An 8,715-nucleotide genomic window follows, 5' to 3' on the forward strand; every position below is an offset into this window, starting at 1 on the left:
ATCCATTAAAGACAGTGCGTTTGCGTTAAGATTAAAGAAATTGTGTCAGTTTTTTTAGTTGAAATTAGTCAGAGGGAAAAGGCTGAATACACCGTATTAAAGAAGAAAAATTGATGATAACTTTCTTAAGAATTATCATACTTTCTTTGAGGCTTTGAAATAACATCTATTTGTATTTACCTTCAATATTTAAAAAAAGAAGCCAATAATGATAACATTCAAAAAACAATAATTTTCATGAAATATGTACGATTTTTTAAAAAAAATAATAATACATTAATGAATATATCTGCATATGTGTGTCTCTGTCATCAGCTTTTCGAAAGAAGTGAGCTAGAGTCATAACATTTTGTACAGTCAGCAACAAAAGTTCTTTTCGTTCGATGAAATTAGTTTCGTAAGTAGCTTCCGAATGGAAGGAGAATTTGAGTACAGTTTTCAGTAAATTAAAAAGAATGTAATTTTCTATACGTTCCACCTTGGAACTCGGTGAAAGTGCGTATGTCTCAAAATAAATTTTAACAAAGGTAAATAACTGTACATAGATAGACCTTCATCAAAGCTAATTGCGTGTGAAGTAGTTGTTTTTCTTCTCGAGGAAATTGGCAAAGTCAAACTTTATGGGCATTTCTGGGTTGTTTCTAAGAACACTTTATATACAAGAGACATTGTCTATTTTTTTATGGGCTTACATAACACCATAGGATAAATACTCAGGCAATGGAACAGTTGTGGGGATATATCTTTAAGGATATTTCGTTTTAAGGGGGGAAAAAGGATGACATTTAAAAATAATCGAAAACGACCGATTTTAATGTCGAATCCAAAGTTATGGGATGGATAATCTGATTGGTGACCTACCCAATTGTAAGGAAATAGAATGTGGGGCGGAAAGTGTGACAGAATTTTGAACATGCTTGGAGAAAACGAGAAGAAAAGTTTACAGTTTATTTATAAATGTCGAATTGAATATCAAATTTTGTTATGGGTTAAGTTCCGAAGTTGGACGTCCGTTTCCAGCAAAATTTTTAAAATTTACAGGAAAGATATGGATAATTTGATCCTTTGTGTGATTGATAATATAGAAGAGTCTCGAAAAATCTGTTTATTTGTTATATATAGGCGGTTATAAACATGGGACTATACGGCGAGCGGAGGGAACTACTTGGCGTAAGGTAACCGAATAGTTGGGAAAGAAACGAGAATTTATGTTATTAACATGGCGAATGTACAAGGGCAGTGAACTAACAGTTTTAACATTTGTGAAGCAATACGTTGATAACGAGCAAAATCTTTTAAAAGTTTGTGAAGAGCACGGATTAATGAACCTAATAACAAATTGTAGAAAGTGTGCAAAGGAGATAACAGCGAAAAAACGTGGAGAAAGCGGGCGCCCAATTTCGGAATAAATGCCTTTGTTATTGAAGCCGATGCTTTAGCGATTGGAATTACGAGCCTAATCGAGGAATTGTTAATTATGACAATCATGTGGTAGGCACTTAGTAAGTGGGCTAGAGATTTATCTATATAAATAGTCGCATCTGAGAGGATAGATATACTATATGTAGGTGCACCAGATTGTGAATAAAGATAGCTGTGACAACTGAAACTATCCAAGCTAGGATTATTGTGTAGTGGTGTGTCACTAATATTGAGTCAAGTTTGGGTTGTTGTCCTATTGTATACTATTGTAGTGTTGGTTTATGAAACCTAAAGCCGGCATTAGTCGAACAGACGGTTCTACCCAATTTTTACATATTTCTTACATGTTCAGGTTAGGTTAGAGTTTTGTATTTCCTTTAGCACAGCATGCATTAAATGAGGAGCTTCATTACAACTTGCAGATTGACTTCAGGAGAGCTCAGTAAGCACGTATGGCATAAAAAACTACAGTGCATAAAACATGAACTAACTTGTGCTAGTTCGCCACTAAAAAGCACAAATGCTATCTAACCGAGTCAGGGCAGGAGTGCAGCTGGGGCGAGCGGAAGCGAGGGGTGCGTCCGTAGGGAGGAGGCGCATCAGCAACGGCGGTATACGCATAAACGACGATAGTGGAAGAGCACACTTACACATACAATACTTTCACTATCACTCAAAATTCATTTCCATATGCTGTACACTGACAGTAATTAAATACATTCACACCCTCATTCCTTCCCGAAAAACGTTTCACATCGTATTCTACGCATGAATTTTCTACTTGGTAAAACCGTCTGCTCAAGTGAACCCCTAAAATCTCCCAAGAAATGAATACAACCAGCGTTGAGCACGGTATAACTATTGTATTTATCGACACATAAAAACATTGTAACATTACTTACACCGATGGTATTACAGCCCAAGCTTAGGCAAGAAGAGACATGTGAGCTGGCCAGGGAATTTACAGGGGGTAACGCCGAAGGTGTTGTTCTTCGTTTTTCATTTATTTCACTTATTTCCTTACTTTAAAGTATTTTGCATAAACCTTATACTTCTCATGCGAAGAACGGGTATTACAGCTAGTTTGGAATAAAATGAATTTTATAGTTTAAACCGCCACGTTTCTGCATTCTGAGCTAAGGGAGACAGGTAACTAATGAAAATGAAATGTTATTAAAGTATTAGTGGAATGAGAATGTGAAAGGAAGCAATATAACCCACGACATGGTAAACACCATAAATTGTAATGACCTGAGGTCGAACCAGATACTCTTCGAATCAGAGGTGAGCATTCTAACGACTCTTTTGAGGGTTGAAAATTATCGTAAATATATAATTGAGGTCTGTCAAAAAAAAATCATTGCACATACAATACATATCTCCACTTAGGACCGTATCAAGGGGAGTCTAGGGGGTCGGCCCCCTAAATTTTTACTGCCCCCTTAAATTTTTCACGGTAGGCTTGCCAATGAACTATAAGATGGTTGGATCCCCCCCTAAATTCTACCTGGGTTGGATCCCCCCTAAATTTTTGGCTTGGCTATCGGCCTGTCTCCACTACTTTTTGCTAAACATTTAATGTTCTTTATTCATATGTTATATAAAATTAACTAAATAAATAAGCCTGACGTGTGTGGATTGGAGTGTATGAAGGTAACTCTATAGAAAGGGAGAAAGTTTAATTTTTTTTACTTTGAAAGAAGCTGCATTCCTTGGTGACATTGAAAAGCGTTAAAAAAACAGTCAGTTAAGATCAATTTCTTGCACATAAATTTTGTAGTTTAGCGTGAATTAAAAAAAAAAAAAAGTCGAAATCAATTGTAGACAACACTGGTCTCCAGACTATTACATAATCCGTAAAGATTATTCATTCCAAGGGTTTACATATTTCATAATCCTAGAGTTAGTTTATTTTTCTACTGTAAACACAGAACCCACACTTAAAAAAAAAAAAAAAACTGAAAGCTTATCTCTAAACATATATAAAATATAATTTATTTTGATATTTAGAAATATATTAAGTTATTTTTTTTAATAGCACACTTAATTTCTTACCTATAGTTTATCAATAGGTATTTCATGAACTTCATAAGGCTCTTTCTAACACCAATTTATGTTTAACAACGGTCTTTATTAGTATATTTATTTGTTGATAAAACATCTCTCAGCAACTGCTTGTCTTGTAACTCATGTCCATGGGCGGAGTTATGGGGAGGGCATAGGGGGCATTGCCCCCCAACTTTTTGACAAAAAATACAAATGCTACCTATAAGATGGCCACATACCAAGACCTCCGAGACCAACCAAAAGGTCTGCGCCCCCCAGCAGACAATTCCTAGCTCCGCCTATGCTCGTGTCCAAATTCACTAAACACTGCAACAGAGACTTTACTGTTCTGAGATCAAGTCTGTTTATTCTCTTGCTCCACTGTTCACTCATCAACAAAGATATACGTTTTCTGCATTAGAATATTATATGCTGGGATGATTAATTGTTTGGCAGATGCGACTGTTACTTTGAGGAACTGTCCACAATCCATTTCCAAACTCAAAAGAGCCATTCAGGAGGACCGATTCGTTCGCGAGTCGTATATCGCTATTAAAGAGTGTAATGTTACAGTTTTTTTCCCCATGAAGACATGAAACACAGTAAATATACCCTCTTTGGCATTGCTTAAAAATTTGAGCTGTAAGTACTATCGTAAGCAAATACAGGTCAAATGGTATGGTATTTAGTATCTCCCCAAAGTCTATCCATGGCTCCGGAGTCGGAGCTGTGATTTATAGTGAGCCGTTGTAAACGACATTGTTTATGCTTATTCCCAACGTCGCTGTGCGCCTGCTCTCTACGGACGGAATTCCCTCGCTACCGTTCCGGTCCCCCCAGCTACTCCCCTACCCCGGCTCGGTTACATAGGATTTGTACTTTTTAGTGGTCACCTAGCACTAGTTGGTTCATCTTTTATGCGTTGAAAATTTTATACCATACCTCCACACTGTATTTCTACTTATGACTACAGCACAGTTACAATAACGAACCGTAAACACTACCACGTGATCTGGGAGGAAAACTAAATAATATCCTCAAATTGAAATAACAAAGGCCCAAATCGACCCAAGTGATAATTATGTTTAAGAATTAATTTCAAACGATTCAGCTGGTTTGTAGCAGAAAGGCGCAAGAGCGCCAATTTCTCTAAGGGGCCCATTCATAAAAAATACACGTAACAATACATATAACAATAAAAAATACATATAAAAATATACATTCATAAAAATACATGGGGCCCATATGAGCTTTGGGGGGCCCGGGGCCCCAGGATCGGCGCCATACCACGCAGATTTTGTTTTTATACACTGTACATAGATTAAGAAATACCATAGTGAAACATCCCCCAAAACTAGAAACATTCACGCCGATTATTTCATCTGGATTAATTATCTAAGAAATAATAAATGTACATATTTTGTGTATCAGATATGCACATGGTGGTATAACAGTTTCTCTGCGATGTGAGTCATATACTGTTTGTTACAGAGGCCTCTTACAGAGCATATGATATAATTGTGGTTGTATAGCTATATATGATGATATGATATATTGATTTTTGGTGTATAATCAATGTGTTTAGTCAGGAAATACTTTTAATATGGGTTAACCAATAAATAAAGTACACCTACATAGGATGTATGTATTCAATATATATATATATATATATATATATATATATATATATATATATATATATATATATAATGGATAGATACATCATTACAAGGTATTTTAAATAGGTATTTTGTAAATTTGTCAGAAAAAGTGTTACAAAAAACTTTAAAATGAATTAAGATTTCCTAATTTAATTAGTTATCGGGAATGAAACCTAGATTCTATTAATAACAAATTACATTTTATTTATTTATTTATTTTGATACACGAAGATAAGAGTTCCGAAAATTTCCTAACTTATATGCACACAACTCAAATATAATTGTTCCTTGACCCTGTTTCCCATTATCTGCTATTTGGTTCATGGATGTAAGACCTCCCGTGCTCTCCTTTCTAAAGAATTATCACAATATTTACATGGCTTGTCGTGATTATTAATTCGTTTTATTATTATTATTTTTTTAAAATGAAACTCAAGATAAATGCGATTGATCAGAGGAATAAAAACTAAAAACTACTTTTTGGATCAAAAGATTCAATATATTTGAATCAAATATTTTCTTGTACGCCTCATATCTGAAGAAGTACAAATAGTGTACCCAAACCCAAATTATCACTTAATTCAGTATGATGTACTTATTCCGTAGAAAATACGAAAACTCGATTTAGAGGCCGATCAGAAATTTTGTGACCCTTGATTCAAAAACTAATTATTGGCCAAGATCACAATCTTTTGATGCATTTTTTTGGATCATTCCTAAAATTCTTGTTATTTAATTTGCACTATTTCAAAATCGATGAACAGAAACAAAATGTAACTTCAAAGGTGTTATATACTGTTATATGAAACGTTTACCTTGTTTCCTCCTACACAATGTGTAGCATACAACGTTTTACTGCATAGATATATTTTACATTTTTATTTAAAGTCAAAAAAGCATCATAAATATTATCAATACTTTTCAATTAACTTTATAGAGAAAAAGATTTCATGTAAGGTTGTTTGATATTCACATTCAAAGATCTTACGTATGAATAGGATTGATGTCAACAAATCATTTACGTGATTAATTTGCTTACCTCATTTACTCAAACAAATTTAAACGTTTTTGAAAGGAATTATGATACTTTGTAACAAAATTTCTCCGAGTTTTTAATTGATACTTTCGAAAATCAAAACCAGTGTTAATTTATACAATAATGTTGGGTTAGTTTCACGTTAAGATCGTTGTGCCATCTGTGAATTAAACATGTATATAGTACTGTTTAGATGTTATAGTCATGTAGGCTATCGAACTTGATACTTACCAAGAGTGTTTGGTCCTGTATCCGTCTTCAATTGAGTGACAATTTTCTTCGGGCAAATTAAATATTTTATAGTAAAAAAATAATAAAGTAATGAACTTTTTTTCTTTTAAAAAAAACTTTTGTCTCTACAAGAACTAACCTACGTCACTTTGTGTGCATTGGTATACAAATGTCACGATCACATTTTGTAGTACACCACGAAATCTTATCCATGATTACATGATCTGACCTGAAGCACTACATTGATAACTTCCAAATTTCCTTGATCACTAACACCAACACTTTAAAACGTAAATTCTTCACTATCTACAATGCACCATGAATACCATTTTTGTCTGCCCTGAAAGGCACGCAGTTGTTGTTTCAAACACTGATCTACTGAGCACCTGAGCGGTCCCAGGATGACGGCTCTAGTTCCCTTGCTTGATGCTGACCCCACCCGGCACAGCTCAAAACGCCTTCAACTGTTGCTACACTCCGAGTGCGGGAGCCGTATTGACTCCCTCTAGTTACTCAGTCCACCGCTAGTTGGCGCAGCTGGAACTGTATCTTGTCTAGTTTGCAGCGTTGCCTGTAGTAGAAAATTGTTATCACTAAACATTTGGTTTCGTTAGAGTCAAATTATTCAGTAAATGAAGAACAATTATTTATCTTTTAATTCTACTTTTATGCTTTGTGTTAACTCGTAGTGCATAAAATATTACATTGAAACTTTGAGATTATCTTTATTTATTTATTTATTTATTCATGATTTGACTTCACAGATTCTCAACAGTTCCTGCCTTTTCTATTACGTTCGTGAACATTCGTGAATTACGCTGCATGAACCTTTTGCGAGATGCGAAAGAATAAAGAATTTTAAACCTATAAAAGAGGCTATTGCGTTCCTATATTGCATTCTGAATCTTCAGTGACGGATTTTGTCCAGAACCGGGGGAACCTAAGCCCAAGGGCGCCGATTTCTCTGTAAATGTTGAGGGGGGGCATTCAGATGCAGAAGGTATATATATGAGGATTTTAAGACAAATTGAATGCAAATTATGTCAAATATTGTATATTCATAAATACAATAGGGGGCCCACATGAGCTTTGTGGGGGCCGGGCCCTCCGATTCCCCAGGATCGGCACCCTTGCCTAAGCCCCCTAGTTTTGGGTGTCAAAAATTATTTAATCCTTTATTTATATATTTTGAAAGTGTATAGTAAACTCATGATATACCTATCATAGTCTGGGGTTGGCTGTCTTTCCCAGATTGCTCCTTGTAGATGAGCCTCTGTGTATATTGCATTATTTTACATATATTACTATTATATCCCAGAATTATGCAGCTAGGCTAAAGAAGGCACTCATTATGATGATACGAATGATAATGGTGGACTAACGAAAATGTGAGGAAACCCGAAGGACTCCGAAAAAAACTCACGAACACAGTGTTTGTCCACTAAAAGAGACATTTGGCAGGAGCTGGCATCGAACCAGGTATCCCATATTATTATTATTATTATTATTATTATTATTATTATTATTATTATTATTATTATTATTATTATTATTATTATTATTATGGCACGGTGACTCAGTGGTAGAGCGCTTACCTCTCGTGCATGGGGACCCTGGTTCGATTCCCGACCAAGTAACTTTGTAGTAGACAACATCGTGTCCGTGGGTTTTCTGGGTATACTTCCGTTTCCTCCTGCACTCTCATTCCACCAATTCACTCCAGCGAAATGCCGAATAGCGCATGATCATCATCTATTTTCTGTACGGGTAGGAATGGAGTGTTTCACTTCGGAACAGCATATTGTCATAGTGAAAACTTATTACAAAATGGTGAATGTTAGGCACAAACTTTTCGCAAACTCATATCAGATGACAATCATTCGCTGTTCGACGCTGCGTGGGGCCACGGTGGCTCAGTGGTAGAGCGTTCATCTCTGGTGTAGGGGGTCCAGGGTTCAAACCCTGCTCCTGCCAAAGGAACCTATGGTGGACAAATACCGTGTGCGTGAGTTTCCTCGGGCTTCTTCCGTTTCCTCCCAATTTCTTCATTCCACCATTTCATTCATTGGTCATCATCACCCTCTCCTTTAGCCTTGGCGGCGTAATCGTGGGACGTGAAACTCAAAAATTCCATTTTATTTTTTTCGACGCTACCGTACGTGACTACTAACCACAAAGACACAACAGATGAAAATGGAGTAGCTAACGCTCAGGCTTGCCAAATTACTAGAACAGAATTGGCGGGTAATTTCAAAAACTGCGTTCTTCATGAATATTAAATATTTTAACATCGTAGTATAACCAAAGAATTCAAATAAT

The 8,715-nt window shown here is 35.7% G+C and overlaps 1 protein-coding gene across 1 annotated transcript in view; it reads right to left on the reverse strand.

The window, feature by feature from the left end:
• Positions 1-6,901, reverse strand: part of LOC145686729 (uncharacterized) — a 351,998-nt gene extending 345,097 nt beyond the window's left edge. Inside the window, exon 1 of the mRNA XM_081760339.1 lies at positions 6,397-6,901. The gene's annotated coding sequence lies outside the window, so the exon portion shown is untranslated. The remainder of the gene's footprint in view (positions 1-6,396) is intronic.
• Between the last annotated feature and the right edge of the window lie 1,814 nt (positions 6,902-8,715).

This window comes from Thermobia domestica, chromosome 5 (assembly GCF_964235325.1).
Source record: "Thermobia domestica chromosome 5, izTheDome1.hap1.1, whole genome shotgun sequence".
NCBI classification, from domain to species: Eukaryota; Metazoa; Arthropoda; class Insecta; order Zygentoma; family Lepismatidae; genus Thermobia; species Thermobia domestica.